Source organism: Ovis aries, chromosome 3 (genome assembly GCF_016772045.2).
Source record: "Ovis aries strain OAR_USU_Benz2616 breed Rambouillet chromosome 3, ARS-UI_Ramb_v3.0, whole genome shotgun sequence".
NCBI lineage: Eukaryota > Metazoa > Chordata > Mammalia > Artiodactyla > Bovidae > Ovis > Ovis aries.
Window position 1 is genome coordinate 140,035,101 of NC_056056.1, and position 20,381 is coordinate 140,055,481.

Genomic DNA, 20,381 nt, shown 5'->3' on the forward strand with positions numbered 1-20,381 from the left:
AAATATAATCACAAAAAGTAAAACAGTCAAAGGGAAAAACTTTCCCCCAAATTGTCCTGAATCAAACTAGGGAGCATTTCCTCTCCAAGGAAAAGCCAAAATGGCCTCTGAGTTATTTTTAAGTCTGATTAAAACCTCGCTCCCAAGACAGTACTTAGTTCCCTTTTCGGATTGCTTGTCATCACAGAAATCTGGCACATTATGTTCAAGACAAGGATTAATGTGATCCCCAAGTAAACTTAACAATGACGTGCCACCACAGTTACTCAAGTTGAATGATTTGGAGCTCTGGCACACTGTTGTAAAACACAGTTGACAATTTATATAAGACAGGGAAGCAATTTTATTTCTTATGCTTTCTCCTCTAACCTTTCTGAGCAGTTACATTAGGAAGTGGCTGCTTCTCCTGGCAGCTGGGCTCTGTATCTCTGCCTTTGGAGAAGCAATTCCCTGCGCTTCAAATACCTAGGGGCTGGCTCCTTACAAAAGAACTTCCTTTTGGTAAGAGAGTTTGAAGAACATACTTTAGACCATGCACTAAACACTAGTGTTAATCATTGTCAGAAAGGCAAGAGTAGAATGCAAATAGGTTGATGAGATTAAATCCTTAGTTACTTTAATAAAATTCAGTACCTTGGACTCTAGATCTTATGTGAATAGTGAGGTCCCAGGTCCAGCACCCAGCACACACGTGCACCAAACAATTTCTCTTTCCATTACAGTAAGTCCAGTCTTACTGAGTGAGATATTACACTGCTTTTCTCTGTTTCCTCATCTAAAAGTTTAAGCCTTGACTACCTATATTAGGGCTGTAGTGAAATTCGGTTTACTGTGCCTAATGCCACATAAACTCTGGTAGAAGTAGCTCATAAAATAAATACCTTTTTTAAGTTGTAGGCAAAAATAGAAAGCAGAAAACATATAATTTCATCTATCACAAAATTTTAGAGCTAAAAAAAATAACTATTCAACTATACTCACATATGTAATCATTTTTTTTCCTAACTTGCTTGCACATTTCCCTTTTTTTCTACCATAAAACAAGAAAAAAATTATCTGTGGATACTTCCCAAAGTGGATGTATTTTTTTTTTCCTTGCCTGGGCATACAGCCAATAAAGATTAAGTTGGTGGGAGTCATTAAACATATGACCTTGGACAAGCACATTAACCCTTCAGGATGCCAATTTCCTCTTCTATAAATTAAGAAAACTAGACAAATAAGTCCTTCTGAAAGCACAAAATGTTCTGGAATTATCTAGGGACCATGTATCTTGGCCATTGGAACTGAAATTTCCAGTCTATGAAACTGCATTTTTTAAAGAACTCCCCAAGAGATTCTGATGCACACCAAGTTAGAGAATCTTTAAATCTGATGATCTCTAAGTCATTTCTGGCTCTAACAGTTAGCAGTCTTTTTTAAAACATACTTGTTCTGTGTATGTAGACAACTTCATAAAACTGCACAACTGTAACCATATACTTCCTTTGTTGTTGTTCAGTTGCTCAATTGTGTCCAACTCTTTGTGACCCCGCGGACTGCAGCATGCCAGGCTTCCCTGTCCATCACCATCTCTTAGAGTTTGCTCAAACTCATGTCCATTGAGTCGATGATGCCATCCAACCATCTCACCCTCTTGTCATCCCCTTCTCCTCCTTCTGTCAATCTTTCCCAGCATCAGGGTCTTTTCCAGTGAATCAACTCTTTCACAGGCCAAAGTGCTGGAGCTTCAGCTTTAGCATCAATCCTTCCAATGAATAGTCAGGGTTGATTTCCTTTAGGATGGACTGGTTTGATTTCCTTACAGTCCAAGGGACTACCAAGAGTCTTTTCCAGAACCAGAGTTTGAAGGCATCAATTCTTTGGCATCAGTACGTGCTTTGGGGACCTTTTTTCTCCCTCTTCCTTTTCTTGTGTGGCTTCTGCTGCTGCGCATCCTATTCTATTCATAACAGTCACCTTCCTCCCAAAGGACCCCATATGAACACTCTACCCATGATCTCAATAAATTAAGCAAAGGCCTGCTTGGCTCCTTATTCTAGATATGGGATGCTGAATCCAAAGTCTTAAATGTATTTTTAAATCTAACTGAAAATATAAATGATTTGCCAGTTCTCTGTCTCCTCTCGTTCCATCTCCCTTGCCATCCAAGTAACCTCATGTAAAAGCAATTGCTCCTTCGCCATCATGGTTGTCTTTACCTCTGCATCTCCTGAGCCTTGCCCAGTGCTTAGCGGGCACAGGGTATTGCTGTTGACTGATTGGCTTTGAAAAGAGATATTGCAATCTTTGTCCCTGACTGTTTGGTGACTCTTAATGGGTCATTGTCTTTACTGAACAGATAGGAGTAAGAAGGTCAGAGATGAATGAAGACTGCAAAGGAGATGGAGAGCCAGAACCCAGAGTCTCCTATGATTCTCTGTCTCTCAGTTCACAGGCAAAAGACTCTGGAACTGGAAGTTATGTGTATAATAAAAAGAAGAAGAAATAATAGCTCCTTTCAAAACAGGTAAATAGAATCCTACAAAAGATCAGACCCAAATCGAAATAAAGACTATGTGGAATCTCATAAAAGCTCTTTATCTTTGATTTAGTTTTGTTAAATTTTTAATTTAGCAAGAAATAGTAAATATTTTACTGATAGGTGGGTTATGTTCATGAAACTGAATTTGATTACTTTGGCAAATCTCTATGAATGGGAAATTGAGATATGACTTGTCACCCCCAACCCTCGCAATGTACTTGTAGTCCCTCTCCATGTTTTACTCTGTGTCCACCCAAATCACCCTGACTCATAACCAGGTATATGAGTGGACATAACATTGCATTGCTCATCTCTGAGGTGCCAGGAAGGATGTGCCAAAGCCATCAGGTAAATGGACCATGCTGCCTCCCTTGGCAACAGAAGCCTGTATAAGAGCTCTCTTGCTCAGGTCACACTTTTGGTGCTGTTAATACCTATGACACATTTTATCAAGGATTTAGCAAAGGACCCAAAGCTCAAAAGAGTATGGCTGGTGATGATGACCCACCCTCAGCTACTTAAAAAATCAGTACAGAGCCCACACATTGACCTGTTCTTGAGAACACTTCTGATACTATCACACATGCCAGATAGCTCCCCAGAAAAGACTGTCTTCAGGGACATCAGGCAAACCTCCTGACACGAACATTGCAGTAAACATCAATCACTGTGGCACTTTTAAGTCAGATCTTTGAACAAACTTGGGATATTATTAAGAGTCCTTTAGAGTCACACTTTCATCCTATATCTATGAGTGAGATAACCACATCCAGGTTTGGGGTAAGAAGAGTCAGCAGAAGTACCATGGGAAGGGGACTCTCCCACAGCCCTTTCTGGGGTCTTTTGGAGCCTTTGTCAAGTTATTTTCCTGTTCTTGAGATATTCATATAAAATAGCAGATTCCTTCCTTTTTTCCAGATGCACAGTGAACCACACTGTAGTCGGGAGTACAGATCTTGGAATGTAAACATGTCTGAAATGTTCACTATGGTGAATCTATATTGTTTTGACAAAATTTCCAGAGTTACTCAATTGATGTAGAAGTGTAAACTTGATCCTAGACAAAGCAAGAAAGTCAGGCAGTTACTGCCTGTGAGTTCTAAACATAGACAGCTAAGTTCTATCTATTGTCACTGGCCTCCACATCTGGAGAAATAAATCTAATGTAAACTAGTTCCCCGGAGAAGGCAACGGCAACCCACTCCAGTACTCTTGCCTGGAAAATCCCATGGATGGAGGAGCCTGGTAGGCTGCAGTCCATGGGGTCGCGGAGTTGGACACGACTGAGCGACTTCACTTTCATTTTTCATTTTCCTGCATTGGAGAAGGAAATGGCAACCCACTCCAGTGTTCTTGCCTGGAGAATCCCAGGGACGGGGAGCCTGGTGGGCTGCCATCTATGGAGTCGCACAGTCGGACATGACTGAAGCGACTTAGCAGCAGCTGCTGCAGCAAACTAGTTCCCACCAATTTTCTAAATTTTCATAAGAGACATCAATATCTGGAACTACAAAAAAAAACCTACTAATTATCTTTATCAAAATAAATATTAGCTATAATATATCATTAACATACATTTGCATTCATGGTTGTCAACCCTTCTCTCAAATTACCATTCACCCTGTTGTTCAAGCCCAAAACTATTGTTAATAGTCTCCTTGGTTCCTTGCTTCCCACACCCAATCTACCATTAGCTCTAACATAAGATATATCCTATGTTTCCCCACCTTTCCTCAGTTCCCTGGCCACTGTTCTAGTCAGGGCCAAAAGCATCTCTCTCCTGGACAGCCACAATAGCTGCCAAAATTTATTTCTCAAATTTCCACTTGCCTCCTCAAAGCCATGCTCCAATAACAACCAGAGAGACTGTTATGTAACTCAAACTTTTCATGGCTCTCCTTTGCACTTAAGATAAAATTCAGGTTCCTTGGCCTGATCTTTCCCAATCAAGCCCATGTCTACAGGTCCAACTCCATCAGCTAACACCCTCCCTGCCTCATGACCCTCCAGCCACTGCAGCTTTCACTCTGACCCTTCCACTCACCAAGCTCACCCTATTCTCTTTCACCGGCGCTTGAAAGGGCTAGATCCTGTCCATCATTCAGTTTTCTAGATCTCAACTCAATGTCAGTGCTCCCAACAAAAGCGCTTCTGAGCCATTCTTTCTGAAGTAGCCTCTCAATCCCAGACTCTTGTTTGCATCATCCTGAAACTCCCTCCATAGCAGCAATCACTCCTTCAACTGTCCTTAGCTAGAGAGAGCTGACACATCCAGGGTTACACCCCCTTCCTGCGGTCAGTCTGTATCCACTAGTTGGTCCAGGCAACAGTAGGAAAAAAGAGCCCATTCTCCACAGTGAGTGATCTCTGAAGTCATCCCAGTCTCAGATCTCCCTGCAGAGCTGGCTGAGATCATTCCTGAGTTGTCGACTAATTGCCCCTGCCTGATCCTACTTTCAGCCCCTCCCATCCACAGACAATGATCCCAAGAGGTCTTGAGAATAACTTTTTACCTGCCAATCGTTTCCTGAATCAGCTTCCGGGGATCCCAACCTATAACAAAATTGCTCATATTCTGCATATGTTGTGAAGATATAACCAACAAAATTTGCTGATAGATGTGTTAGTGTGTGGGGAGGGGAGGAGGCAAAAATAACATCAAGATTTTTATCTTAAGCAACTGGAGTAACCAAGTTGCCATTTACTGTTATGGGTAACTCTGCAAGAAGAACATGTTGGGGGTGAGGCTGGGACCCATTATTTGTTTCTGTTCCAATCATAATGACTATGGGGCACCAAAGAGGAGCATCAGGTAAGCCCTTGAATATGTGAGCCTGGAGCTCAAGAGAGAGGTCAGGGCAGAAATAGAAATGTGAGAGTTGTTAGCATGCATAAAGTGAGTGCTCACAACTGGATAAGAACACCTTTAGATCAAAAAAATATATCCATTACAGTTTTGGTCAGGGTTTCCAAAGTAGACTGTCTGCATTATTATTATAGTATTTTTTAATTTTAAAATTGTCATGAGATGTATACTGTCACTAATTAGCTATCTACCTTGAACAAGTCATTTATATAACTTACTGGCCTCTTTGTTCCTTCATCTGACATGTGGAGACAAATTATAATTATAACCTCCAACTTTAGGGGTTAATCTGAGGATCAAATGAAAAGAGATAGGAAAGCACTTTGAAGAGTTAAAACTTATTCTAATGAGACATTTTATTGCTATTAAGCATTTTTTTAGAAATATAGTTTCTTTGTCATTAGGAATAAAAATGAGACAAGAATTAAACATCCATTGAATTTCACACAGGGAGAAATAACAAATGAACCCAAAGGAAAATTTAAAAAGTGAGATAACAATAACAAGATTGAACTAAACACACTGGGAAACATTAAAATTCTCAAAAACAAATAAAACTCAATTTTTCAATAAACTAAAAAATTAAAAAAAATTTTAATTATGAAAAACAAAAGAACTTACACATTAAATGACAATTGAATAAAACAGAAAAGATTTTTTAATAAAAATGAGTATTTATCAAAATTAAGGATTTAAATTTACACATAAGCTTCATTAAAATGGTAATTTTTCTCCTTGAAACATAGAAACAGACTTGTTTCACCTAGAAATTAATTGGAGTTCCTACTAACCCAAACAAGATATATGTGTTGTTATTTTTGATCTATACCTCTACTTTTTAAACTGAGAAATGCAATTTTAATTGTTTGCAGGATTTTTTTAATATTTTCAATGGGAAAATCTGAAAAGAGTACTTAAAATATGTCACTCTCATTCTTCTAATGCCCCATTTCAATTATGCTATCTAGAGGCACTTCATCCTATTCCACTCGTTGCATCCTTGCTGGGGTGGGAGCACCATAGAAACTCTTTCCATTGAAGTATAGTTGACTTACAATATTGTGTTAGTTTCAGATGTACAACACAATAATTCAATGTTTTAATAGATTACACACCAAGCAAAGTTATTATCAAATAGTGACTTTATTTCCTGCGCTATACATTGCATTCCTATAGCTTATTTACTTAGTAACTGGTAGTTTATACCTCTTAATCTCCACTCACTTATTTCATTTCTCTCCCCACTACTCTTCCCTCTAGTAACCATTGTTCATTTTCTGTATCTATAAGTCTGTATCTGTTTTGTTATATTTGTTTATTTGTTTTGTTTTTTAGATTCCGGATATAAGGGAAAATGTATGGTAGGTGTCTCTATCTTAATTATTTAATTAAACAATATCCTCCAGATCCATCCATGTTGACACAAATGACAAGATTTCATTCTTTTTTATGTCTAGGTAATATTCCATTGCATTCTTTATCCATTCATTTGTTGATGGGCACTAGGTTGCTTCCATATCTTGGCTATTATAAATAATGCTGCAATAAGCTTTGGAGTACATTTACCTCTTCAAATCAGTGTTTTTATTTTCTTTGGACAAATGCCCAGGAGCAGAATTGTAAGATGCTATGGTAGTCCTATTTTTAGTTTTTTGAGAAATCTCCATATTGTTTTCAACAATGGCTTTACCAATTTAACATCCCCACCAACAGTGTACTATGGTTCCCTTTTCTCCACATCTTTACCAATACTTGTTATTTGTTGTCCTTTTGATGATAGCCGCTCTGATCATTGTCAGGTGATATCTCATTGTGGTTTTTGATTTGCATGTCTATAGTAATTAGCAATGTTGACCATCTTTTCATGTGCTTATTAGCCATCTATGTGTCTTCTTTAAAAAAATCTCTATTTAGGTCTTCTGCCCATTTTTTGATTGGGTTGTTTGGTTTTTGATACTGAGTTATATGAGCTGTTTAAATGTATTGGATATTAACCTCTTGTCAGTTACATCATTTGCAAAAAAAAAAAAAAAGTCTCCCCATCTGTAGGTTGTCTTTTCTATAGACAAACCACCCTGAACATGTCTGGGTCTCATCTATAGGTTCTTTTTGTTTTGTTGATAATTTCCTTTGCTGTGCAAAAGCTTGTAAGTTTACTGATGTCTCATTAGTTTATTTTTGCTTTTGTTTCGCATATTGCCCATGTCTTCTTCTAGGAATTTCATGGTTGTAGATCTTACATTTAAATCTTTAATCCATGTTGAACTTATATTTGTATATGGTATGAGAAAATATTTTAGTGTCATTCTTTTACACGTACTAACAGCTGCCCAATTTTCCATTCACCTTTTATTTAAAAGAGACTGTCTTTTTCCCATTGTATGGACTTGCCTCATTGCTCATAGATTAATTGACCTTGTAAGTATGGATTTATTTCTGTGCTCTGTTCTGTTCCATTGATTTTATGTGTCTATTTTTGTGATGGTACAATACTATTCTGATTACTATAGCCTTGTAGTATAGTTTGAAGTCAAGGGGCATAATAACTCCAGCTTTCATCTTTCTCAAGACTGCTTTGGCTATTCAAGATCTTTTGTGGTTACATACAAATGTGGGGATTAATTTGTTCTAGTTCAGTGAAAAATGCCATGAGTGTTTTGACAGGGATTTCATTGAATCTGTAGATTTTTTTTAAATAATATGGATACTGCAACAATATTAATTTTTCCATGAAAGCACACTGTCTTTCAATTTATTTATATCATCTTCAATTTCTTTCATCAATATCTTATAGGGCTCAGAATACAGGTCTTTCATCTCCTGGGTTAAATTTATTCCTAGGTGCTTTATTCTTTGTGAATAGATTGTAAATGAGATTGTTTTCTTGAGTCCTTTCTGATTGTTCTTTATTAGTGTATATACATGCAACAGGTCTCTGTTATTAGTTTTGTATCCTATAACATTACTAAATTTATTAGTTCTAATAGTTTTTTGGTAGATCTTCTAGGGTTTTCTATGTATAGTATCATATCATTTGCAAAACAGGGATAGTTTTACTTCTTCCGTTTCAATTTATATGTCTTTTATTTCTTTTCTTGTCTGATTGCTATGACTCTGACTTCTAATTCTATGTTAAATATAACTGATGAGACTAGGCATCCTAGCGTTGTTCCTGAATCTAGAGGAAAAGCTTCCAGCTTTTTATCATTGAGTATGTTAGCTGAGATTTCTCATAAAAAAATCTTTGCTATATTGAGCTGTGTTCCCTCTATACCAACTTTGTTGAGAGTTTTGATCATGAATCAGTGTTGAATCTTCTCAAATCCTTTTTCTGCATCTACTGTGAAGGGATTTTTATCCTTCATTTTTTTTAATGTAGTATACCACTTTGATTTGTGGAATTCCTAAATTTTCCTACTTTTCCCTCTTTTATCATTTTTGTATGATTTTAAAGCTGGAAATAATTTCTGAAAAATTTTAATAAACTTAATTATTAATAAATATCATCTGTTTATTTGTGTATTCTTTTTAAGAATCCAATCTAAACATGCACATTCTTAGAGACTGTAAAACATGAGACTACTGCCAATTTTTTTTTAAGAATACCTCTTTAAAGTAATGTTTTAGGTCTTGTAGCTATTTTATGTTATTCCAAGTCATGTAAGTATGGCATGAAAATGACTAATGAAAAGGGGTAGGTTGGTAAACCATTCATCTGGCTCATCTATGGAACTCTAGTCAAGTGACCCTCTCTGTCATCATGGGGTAACTCATTTTTCCTGGCTGGGCAGCAGTCAGTTTCCATGTCTGTAATACAAAGACTGTGAGGATTCAGAAAAATTTGTCCTCAGCAGAGTACATACTTGAAAAACTTTGCTCAAGAGAGCCCAGCACACAGTAGGTACTCAATGAATATTCAATAAGTATATCAAATTGGTAAAAGTACTGACCAGACTCACAGACATCTTTAGTAATTAAATCTAAACATCTTAACAGTGCAAAGATACAGTTTCATAAAGTTCACACTTACACTGAATTATACTTTTTCCACTGGATTCAAGGAAGAGTAGGAGGATGGAAACTTAACTGTTAGATTATGAGTGTAAGGAAAAGAACCAGGAACACCTTTAGAAGCATCAAATCCAACAACAACTGAATTATGCCAGAAAGTTCGTTTGAGTTTTTCCCTAAGATCTTATGAAAAAACCCAAATGAATTTTGTGGCCATCCCAATACTTCTTTTAATATAATTGTAGAGTTTGGGGTTGTTTAAATGACAATTTCTTTTAATATTCCACAGTTGGATACTGAATGAACAAAGTCTGGCTTCTCCTCAGAGTGAAACAGATTGCGCCCAGCCAGTGCACTCAGCCTACTTTCTCCTAGTGTAATTTTAGACTGCACAGGAAACAGTCAAGACTAAAGTAGTCGGAATGTGACCTTTTACCTGCAATGATACTGGCAACACTGGCATGTGCCACCAGTGACGTGGAGCAGAGCAGACAGACATGCTTTGCTGAGCAAAGCTTCCTTTCATTTGACCTGATATCTATCCCTGTAGTTGTGCAATGTCCTACAATTACTTCGGACATCATTGATCTTAAAACAAGGCATACCTACTTTATAACCTACTCCTTTTAAAAGGAATTGTAAAAATGCTACCATAGTTTTGTTATCCCTGACTGACGATGCAAACCAGTGAATGAACTGGCACTGATCCAGCAGGATTATCCTCACCGTAGGTAGCTACACCATCCTCTGTCCATCAGTGTGAGGTCTCCCTGTGTGAGGTGTCTCATCATGAGAACCTGAGTAAAATGTCTAAATCATTCCGATGTCTGGTCACAAAACATTAAGCAATTTACCAACATTCTGGTCACTAATAGGTAACAGTGCAGCATAATTGTGCTTTGAAAGTCTCTCACACTCAACCATTAAATAACTATTGGAGAACTTTGGAGCCAGTTCATAGAAAATGTTAGGTAATACCTGCTTCCTTCATAGTTACAAACCGACAGAAGATGACATCATCTTTCTTTCCTCTCATTTATTTATATGAATCAGAATCAGGCTTTTAATTCACACCAGATAATAAGTATTCAAAAGCACCTACAGACATTCTGTATATATTAATCGAAAACATAAATTTATTCATTACCCTAAAATTCCCCTGATAGGGTTCTGGGGTAACAATCTGGGAGCTTCCTTTAAAGTCAAGTCTTATAATGCCTCTCCCCAACTTAAAATCCTTCACTAGGTTCCCACTGCTCTAAAATACAATGCTGACCCTCAAAGAGGGTCTAAAAATGACTGGACCCTTGCTGCTTTCTCTTACCTTATGCCTCACCCTATCGTCAAACCATGGTATGTTTTTACTTTCTGAAAAATTCATTAAATAAAATTTATGTTTTCCTAGTTTTCAGATAACAGCTAGCTTTTGTAATAATAGGAGATGGATACTTTTATGTTATTATACATAAAAAGCATCTTTATCAAGCTTATCAATCCATAACCAATCAATCATTTTGTTGAAAGGGACATGAATATGATGAACGGGCATACATTTTAAGCTACCAGATGATTTTATGAGATAATGGCTACAATTTTTTTGAGTTTTTAATATGTGCCAGTCATATATACATACTTCACATATATTAAATCTCATCTAACTCTCCCATGAGCCCTTTGTGGTAGGTAACATACATTTCCACCCTAGAGTTGAGATTACTGGGTGCTGGAAATGAATTTGCTCACTTCCATTCACTCTCACAGTGAAAGACAAAAACTAAATTTCCCGTATTCCCTTGCAGCTAGGGTTCTGGAAGAAAATTCTGTCCCAAAAGGTTAATACACACAAGTGAGACATGACAATATAGAAGGCACAGTGAGGCAGAAACCATTTTTTTTTAAATTCCTTCTTGGCTACTTCTTCTAGCAAGCAAGTTAAGACTCCTTGGCACCATGTTCCAGCATCCATTTTATAGATACATTGATGTTTAGAGACAGCAGCAAGTTCTTGATCCTTGCAGAGCTTTATTGCTGGTCTCAGAGGCAGTTTTGTAGTTTTGCAGTCATTCCTGGACAACTTTAGAACAACTCAGAACCTGTTTCTTCAACCCTTCTATTGCTTTTGTAACTGCCTAATCCCCTGGCTTCCCTGATAGCTCAGTCGATTAAGAATCTGCCTGCAGTGCAGGAGACTGGGGTTTGATCCATGTCAGGAGGATGCCCTGGAGAAGGAAATGACAACCCATTCCAGTATTCTTGCCTGGAAAATCCCGTGGACAGAGGAGCCTAGAGGGCTATAGTTCATGAGGTCGCAAGAGTGGAACACAACTTAGCAGCTAAACCACCAACCACCAATCCCCCTATTGGGATTCCTAGGTGGTGCCAATGGAAGAGAAGCTACCTTCCAATACAGGGGAAGAGATGGGGTTCTATCCCTGGGTTGGGATGACCCCTTAGAGAAGGGCATGGCAGCCCACTTCAGTATTCTTGCCTGGAGAATCCCATGGACAGAGGAGTCTGGAAGGCTACAGTCCCTAGCATTACACAGTCGGACATGACTGAAGTGACTTGGCAAGGACAGACTCAATCCCCTGTATTTAATCCCTAACTGTTTAAAATACTTAAAGTGGTTTCTCTTTTCTTATATCTAATCTGAGAGTGTGCAAAAGCCCATGTGTTCAGCAGACTACAGGTTAAGCTGAAACAAAGGCACTCAAAAAATAGTGTGGCTTAAATGAGAGCAAAGTTTATTTTTCTTCCACGTGATAGTACGGAAGTGGGTGATATCACACAGGTGGGATGTCTCTACTGGCATCAATATGCAGCTCTTCTCTTTGGCCCAGGGAAGGTCCAATATGAGGCTATTTCAAAGCCGTGGAAGGCAGGTGTGAATAGAAAATATCCAAAGATTTTCAAACACATACAAAACTCCTCACATACCATTGGCTAGAAATGAGTTGCAAAGCAAACTTAATCCCAAAGAAAGCTGAGGGAATATAGAGACTAGGTAGGCAACCGTGTACCCTGCTAATACTTATGGGTGCATTGGGGAGGGTTGCAGGGGGAGAATTGGATATTTTGTTAGAAAAAAAGAAAAAAATGGTTATTAGTATAACATCACTCTCTTCCATGGAGAAGGCAATGGCAACCCACTCCAGTGTTCTTGCCTGGAAAATCCTATGGATGCAGGAGCCTGGTAGGCTGCTGTCTATGGGGCTGCACAGAGCTGGACACGACTGAAGTGACTTAGCAGCAGCAGCAGCACTCTCTTCCATGTCTACCCCTCGGTCCAATATCCATGTCTCCCCTTATTTCTGCAAATAGATCGCACAGCCTAAGTGGAATTCTAATCTATTGGCGTCCATGTGAAAGAAACAGTAGCCAAAGACTACTGGGACCAGACTACTCTGGTCACAGCTCTTGAGCCAAGATTCCTCTTTTTTTTTACTAGCCTCTCTATTTATCCTTTCCCTCTTTGTTTCTATTTCATGTTGGCTACCTTTAGTGGCAGCCATTTGAAACAATTAAGAAGGCAGTGCCTTTTATCCAGTCTTTGTTTTGGGCTGATTTCCATTTTCTGGCCAAGGAAAGTACTTAACAGAAGGTCCACAAGAAAGACCTCCATCATCAAACTTATCTACTGTTGTCTGGGGACATGGATCTTCCAACCGTGCATGGTCCAAACTTAAGCTCTAAGATATATAAGATTGCAATCCATAAATGAGAAAACCTCCCTCATCAGAGCTATATTCCCTTCTATCTCCACTTACTGACCAATAATTACCTGACTTCCCTTTCCTCTTATAATACATTATTAACAGTAGTGAGTGGCAATCAATATATACCTATATTCTTAATTGCTCTCCTTGAGCTAGAGGTCATGAGGCCCATGACCTGTCTTCCCAATTATAATAGGTAACTGTCTCAGCAAATGATATGTCACAAAATAACAAGTGCTACCAATGTTCCGAAATGAAATACTGTGCCTACATCACCTCTTCCTGTTGCTATCCAGTGTCACAAAATATAGGTTTTTTAAATGTTCACATCCCATTTCTGGTATCAGTTTCTATATTAATTGGATACATGCTTATTCATTCCTTTTAAGCAAATGTCACTGTTGAGTTGTCTCAGATAGTTCCAAAATGATATGATTAGGGAACTTTTTGCATTTTAACTCAGGTTTGTAGTTCTCTTCTTGTTTGTTCCACAATCTAATGCTTCAAAATATTGCACAACAATGTCTTTGCACGTTTTCAGTTGTACTGCCAGATTCTCTTTACTTGTTTAATTTTCACCTTTAAATTTGTGATGTGTTAGTTATGTGTCTGCACAAAAAACCTAGCATAAGGTTTCATGGTCTCTGTGTGATGGCAGTTGATACAGTTTGTTAACTTTCCTTCTTTGGGGACATGAGGATTTTTTGTTTGTTTGCTTGCTGGTTTGTTTTTAATAAAGATTTCAATGATGACATCTGAAAAAATGTGGATTCATGCTAAGATCTTTTTTAAATTTAGAAAAAGACATCCCAAAATACAATGTCTTCATAATGTAGAAGCTTGCCTCTCTTTCACCTAGCAGTGCAGAGGCAAGCAGGAAGACTCTGCTACCAATATGTGACCTTCATCTCTGGGTGCCCTTTAGCTGTTCGAGTGTCACTGTCTGTCACCCAGCAGGAATTGTCTTTTAAAAGTAATATTCAGAAGATACCACCTCACTTTTGCTGACTTCCCATTATCAAGAACTTAGTCTTGTAGCTGCAAAGGATGCTATGAATTATTATCTCGACCTGAGTATGTGTGTGCCTTGCTAATACTCAGGAATCTCATCACTCAAAGGAGCAAAGGCAAAGGGATCCTAGGAGATAACTAGCACTCTCCACCACTGATTACAGCTGTTTGACTCCAGATCCCCAAGGCAAAACTACTTCCAAAACTCTTCCAATATCTAGAAAAAATGTTAAGTCTCTTGTTCTTCCTCGCCACGCTGATGGCCCATGTTCTCTAGAATAAGGAAGTTGGGGCACTTTGCTTGCCATCTTGTTTCAGCTTATTTACTCATTCATTCATCTAGGAGCTGCGCTCATGCGCTCAGTCGTGTCTGACTCTTTGTGACTCCATGGACTGTAGCCCACTAGGCTCCTCTGTCTGTGGGATTCTTCAGACAAGAATACTGGTGTGGGTTGCAGTCCTGACCCAGGGATCGAAACTGTGTCTCCTGAGGCTCCTGCATGGCAAGTGGATCCTTCACCTGCTGAGCCGTTGGGGAAGCCCATTCTAGGAGCAACGATTTCTCAAATACCTACTATATGATGGAATTCAGTTAGACAACAGGAAGAAAAAGATAACTAAGACAGAATCATCTGGACTCTTTATTCAAGAGTTTCTATTTACTTAGAATAGAATAATTACTTAGAAAATTCACTGTTCTCTTCTGAACATACCATAACACCAAAAACGTATTTAAAAACAATAAATTGAAGAGAAGGACATAAGAGAGTTTTATATTTTTCACTTTCCTTCCTCAATTTTGTATTACTTCCATCAATTGACCTAACTAAAAACTATAATTTAGTGTCAAATGAATCATTTAAAGTACAAAAATCTTGCCAATAAGGACAAGCTGCAACTCAATTATACCTACAACACTCTTTCTACTCAACTGCTATATTGACACCAGTTCTCATCATTAATATGAAACTACAATATGCAAAAGACTTTTTTTCCCTCCACTGAGCCCCCCATTGGGAATCCTACTTCTGTCAGATCTAAGTCAACATCAAAATATTCCCCAAAAGAAGCCATACACAAATGAATACATACTACTTTATTCCATTTATACTTAAGGTATAAAAACAGGAGAAAACTAACATGCTATCAGAAGTGAGGATAGGCTGCCCACCTTGATGAGGGGCATACAAGATCCTTCTAGAATGCTGATAATGTTCTGTTTCTGGACCAGGGTGGTGATCACATGGGTGCACTCTGTTTGTAAATCCCGCCCTATATTCTATGTTGGTAGCAGCTTTTCATAGGATTCAGAAGGCATCTAGAGGGCCTTATGGCATGTCAAGCATTTTGCCAGTCACTGTGAAGGTTTCCAACAACATATGGTGCGTGTGCCACCTTTCCATTTCCCAGCAAAATGAGGCAGCTGCGATGTGAGAGGGAAGATGGGGAATCAGGAGCTAGCCTGTGTGTCCACGTGTAAGTCCAAACTAATAATCCCCTCTCTGAGCCTCAGAATTTCTCAGATAGATCTGAACTCTAAGGCTCTATAATTCCCTACTGGTCCGTCACAGTTGCCCATTTTCCTGTTTGTATCGAAAACACCTTTTTTTTTTTTTTTGGAACTCATAATATCAAATTAGGTGGACACTGAAAAAGCATTAATACATTATAGCGAACTTACATAGCTCTTTACCAAAGGGCTTCCCTAGTGGCTCAGATGGTAAAGAATTTGTCTGCAATGCAGGAGACCTGGGTTTGATCCCTGGGTCAGGAAGGTAAAGGGGATGGCTACCCACTCCAGTACTTTTGCCTGGAGACTTCCATGGACAGAGGAGCCTGGTGGGCTACAGTCCATGGTGTCATAAAGAGTCAGACACGACTGAGTGACTAACACTTTACCAAAGGCAGGATAGTATGACTGGAAAATCCTGGGACCAGGTACCCCTTGACTCCTGATTTATGGTCAACACCCAGCCACTAGCTCATTGCATGACATTAGGCAAAGCCCTTCAGTTTTCTGGATGTCAGTTTCATCATTTGCAAGACAAGGGGCTTAGACCCTAAAGATTCTGTTTCCAAGTTAATGTGTTCAGACTAAGAAGTAGCAAAACCCAGACTCTGGTTTTACGGCTCAATTCCAGTTTTCTTCCTACAAATATGTATCTTAAAAAACAACCTAAATTCATATTTAAAAATTCTTGTTGCCCAATACGTGCTGGACATAGACATCATCTATATGAAGGAGATATGTTACCTGTGCTTTTCAGATTAGGAGACTGCCCATCAGAAGTTGGGCGACATGTCCCTGTATGTGCCGTAGTCAGCACCAGAGGAAGCAGGGGAAGCCTGGTCCGCAGACTGAGGACCTTACTCTCCACATGGAGGCTTGTAAGGGGTCCAGAATCAACAAATAAGCCAAAAATAAATCCAATTCTAAAGCAAAAAAATGTTACTTTTTCTAGTTTCCTCTGGTTGAGAAAGAAAAATAAAAACTAGGAGTTTCACTAGTAAGTATAAAATATCATGTTATTTGTTAAAATGATAAAACTATATACAGTTGAATAAAGCCTCAGGATGGCTCCAAAGTCACAGCATGTTTTAAGACTTGATACACATGTCACCATTTTCACTGCGATTCACATTTTCTCTGGAAGATAAGTTCCTTGGGGGTGTAAATGATTTTACCAGCCTAGAATCAAAGACGAACAATAATTTTCTCTTTTTTTTAATGTTTACTTTATATTGGAGTATAATTGATTCAGAGTGTTTTGTTAGTTTCAGATGTACAGCAGAGTTATTCAGTTATAAATATTCATAAATCTATTCTTTTTCCAATTATTTTCCCATTTAGGTTGTGTTAGTCGCTCCAGTTGTATCCGACCCTTTTCGATCCCATGAAACATAGCCTACTAGGCTCCTCTGTCCATGGAATTCTCTAGGTAATAATACTGGAGTGAGTAACCATTTCCTTCTCCAGGGGATCGTCCTGACCCAAGGATCAAACCTGTCTCCTGCACTGCAGGCAGACTCTTTACCGTCTGAGCCACCAGGGAAGCCCACCCCATTTAGGTTATTAAAGAGTATTAAGTAGTTCCCTGTGCTATATGGTAGGTCCTTGTCTCAAACTCCCAATTTATCCCTCCCCTCAACCTTACCCCCTTAGAAACCATAAGTTTGTTTTTTAAGTCTGTGAGTCTGCTGCTGATGTTTTGTAAATAAGTTCATTTGTATGCTTTTTTTAGATTCCACATATAAGTGATATATATTTGTCTTTCTCTGTCCTATTTATTTCACTGAGTATGATAATCTCCAGTTTTCTTTTCTTTAAAGAAAAAATGTCCTGATAAAGCAGAAAAGCTTAGGTATACCATGCCCCTGCCAGGTATCATGTATGATATGGGGGCATGGTGCCCAAGGAAACAGCTCAAAGATGCAGAGGACAAAAACTCTGGGGTGAGTGAGAGGCTACCTATACACAGTGTTCTCAGCAAGCCTAGAAATGTTTCAAATGTTGTTCCAGCCCAGCTGATGACTGTATTAGAACAAGTCTCCTGTCTAGGCCTGGCCCTTGATCGGCAGAATTCCTTCAAAGACGCTGAGATCGGCAGGCAGGAATATATCATCTGCTAGGGGGACACAAAAGTGCTGGAGGTTGCCATGGCTCTCAGGTTATTAGAGCTCACTTGAGTACTTCTAAAAATACAGCGGGATAGCCTTCCCAGTCTTTTAAAGCTAGACCATCAATGAATAGGCAAGAAACAGCTATCATAAGACCGCTTTGAGAAAAATGTACAATATTTTTTACATATTTTTTATTTTAAACTTGTCATTTTTCTGTGCAGAAACTCCAGTTTTTAACCCTAAATTCTACCATAAACTGAACGCTGAGGTATGGGGTTAACATTCAGTACAACAGGACTGCTTTCTAAATCAGACGTTAACGAGCCTATTTGCTCCTGTAATTGTAAACATAGGGGAATGTTCCAAGTAAAGCCATGTTCCTGAGCCTCTCTACAGTCCCACCCCCAACCCCTTCCCACCCCTCAAGAGAGTGCATGGATAATGTCTCCTGCAAACTGCTTAGTTTCACAGCACTTTCTAGTATCCCAGGTATCATTTGTTAAACATGTTTTTAGAATCTATTCCCCCCGAGGTGAGAAGTTACAGATAGAGCAGAGCAAGTCAGAACTGACCGCCAAAATGGATGTGGCCTGGAGCCCTGGATTTCCCAATGGGAGGGAATTAGAGGGGCCTGCGGAGGCTTATTGGAGGCCATCGCATGTTTTCTGGAAGTTTCATCCAGGATGAGACTTAAAGGGCAGTAAGAATTTTCCAAATGAAGGAAGAGCACGCGGGGGCGAGGAGTAGTGCTGGGGAACATGAGAGAACAGGAGAAACAACATCTCTGGCAGCAGAAGGGGAAGAGGCCCAGCCTGAGTTTAGGCAGGGGCCCACACGGGCCTTCCCTTTGACCTGGGTGCCTAGTGTGAGGGCAGGCAGTGACCATCTTCAGGCAACAGCCGTGCTGTGACATTAAGGATGCTGATAAGAAGTGCTCTGAGGCTCCCAAACTGTTTGAGCCAGACTCTGTTCCACCTTCTTGGCCACATCTCACCAAGAAACCGGAAGCGGAATTCTACTCAGTACTCTGTGACTCTTATCAGCCTGTGCAGTCTGCACATTTATGTGGGGTCCCCGCAGGGGAAGCGAGCAGGGGGAGAGCAGGGCTCTCCTGCCTATTGTCTGCAAGCCTGCATGTGGAAAGCATGCATCATGAGGTGAGCAGTCTCAGGGAGGTCCTGTGAACAGTCACAGCAAACCTGGAACCAAGCGCTGCCCTAAGCCTTTTACACGTTTGGGGATTTTCTCTTTAAATTCTTATAGCCCCTGTGAGCCTGCCTGTGTGTTTTTTTCTGTGGTTTTCCCCCCACTATGATTTCTGTTCTACAGATGAGGGAAACTGAAGCACAGAGTGGCTGAGTAATTTGTCTGAGGTCACACGGCTAGTTCCTAAAGAGAAGCCCTGGAACCCAGATGGCCCAGCTCCAGCCTGCGTTCTTAGGCTCTGACTTCCGTAGCCCTTACTCCAGCACAAGGGAGAGCACCACAGGGCCCCCATTCCTCCAGGAGCTGGGGCATGGAATAAACACCTACTGAGAGCACAGGCTGGAGAAGGCAATGGCAACTCACTCCAGCACTCTTGCCTGGAAAATCCCATGGACGGAGGAGCCTGGTAGGCTGCTGTCCACGGGGTCGCTAAGAGTCGGACACAACTGAGCGACTTCACTTTCACTTTTCACTTGCATGCATTGGAGAAGGAAATGGCAGCCCACTCCAGTGTTCTTGCCTGGAGAATCCCAGGGACGAGGGAGCTGGGCTGCCATCTATGGAGTCGCACAGAGTCAGACACAACTGAAGCGACTTAGCAGCAGCAGCAGAGAGCACAGGGGCTTGACTAGAAACAAGAATCACATGGGTGCAGCTCACAAAACAAACTTCAAAGAGGCCTAGTCCATAGCATGTATACAAAACAGAACTGATTCTGCCTAAGAAAAATGGCTGCTTCATTTAAATTGCCTTGTTGCTGTCTCATAACCACTGGGCAAGGGAGATAGAATCTTCTCATCTGATGCAAGAGGAAACTGAGGTGAAGATGGTTGTGTAACCAGGTCCAGATGGTGAAGCTGAGTTCTTTTCCTATTCAGTGAAGGCTCCTCAAAATTCAGAGCTTTGTCCTCACTCCTAAAAGTTGGCATCCATTTCAAGTAACTTCTCTTTGACGTAGAGAGTAAGGGGAAGTGTTTTCATTCAGGCAGTTACCAGATGCGCTTCCCAAACTCTGCAACAGGAAGCTGATGCAAACACACCAAAACATCCTGCTCAAGGCAGCCTGGCTGTTTAGAGACACCTCTAGCTGCAAACTATTCCATCCGAGGCTGACGGGGACTCTGCTGAGGGCGCTGTAAGATAAAGGGGCGCCATGCTGGAGTCCTAGATCCCACTTGTCCAGAAGAGAAGGCATTTGAAGAACACTGCAAGTCAGGAGGGGATAAAGAGGAAAAAGTGAAAGGAGGAGGGAGGCGTGGGTGGAGGTTGGTTATGGATCAGACATCACAGCACAATCCAAGCTTTGATCCTCCCATCAGGATCTTCCTTCAACAGTAAAGGTTGCCCAGCCCATGCTGGTCAACCCAACATCTGCTTTGGCTGCAAAGCATCTTCCTGGAAAAGAAAAAAGAACTGTTGAGCCAGG

General features: G+C 39.9%; 1 long non-coding RNA gene across 1 annotated transcript in view; it reads right to left on the reverse strand.

Moving 5' to 3' along the window:
* Positions 1-5,952: 5,952 nt before the first annotated feature.
* The window catches only part of LOC121819119 (uncharacterized), a 57,313-nt gene continuing 42,884 nt past the window's right edge, over positions 5,953-20,381 (reverse strand). Inside the window, exon 2 of the long non-coding RNA XR_006059334.2 lies at positions 5,953-20,350. This is a non-coding gene — a long non-coding RNA (uncharacterized LOC121819119). The remainder of the gene's footprint in view (positions 20,351-20,381) is intronic.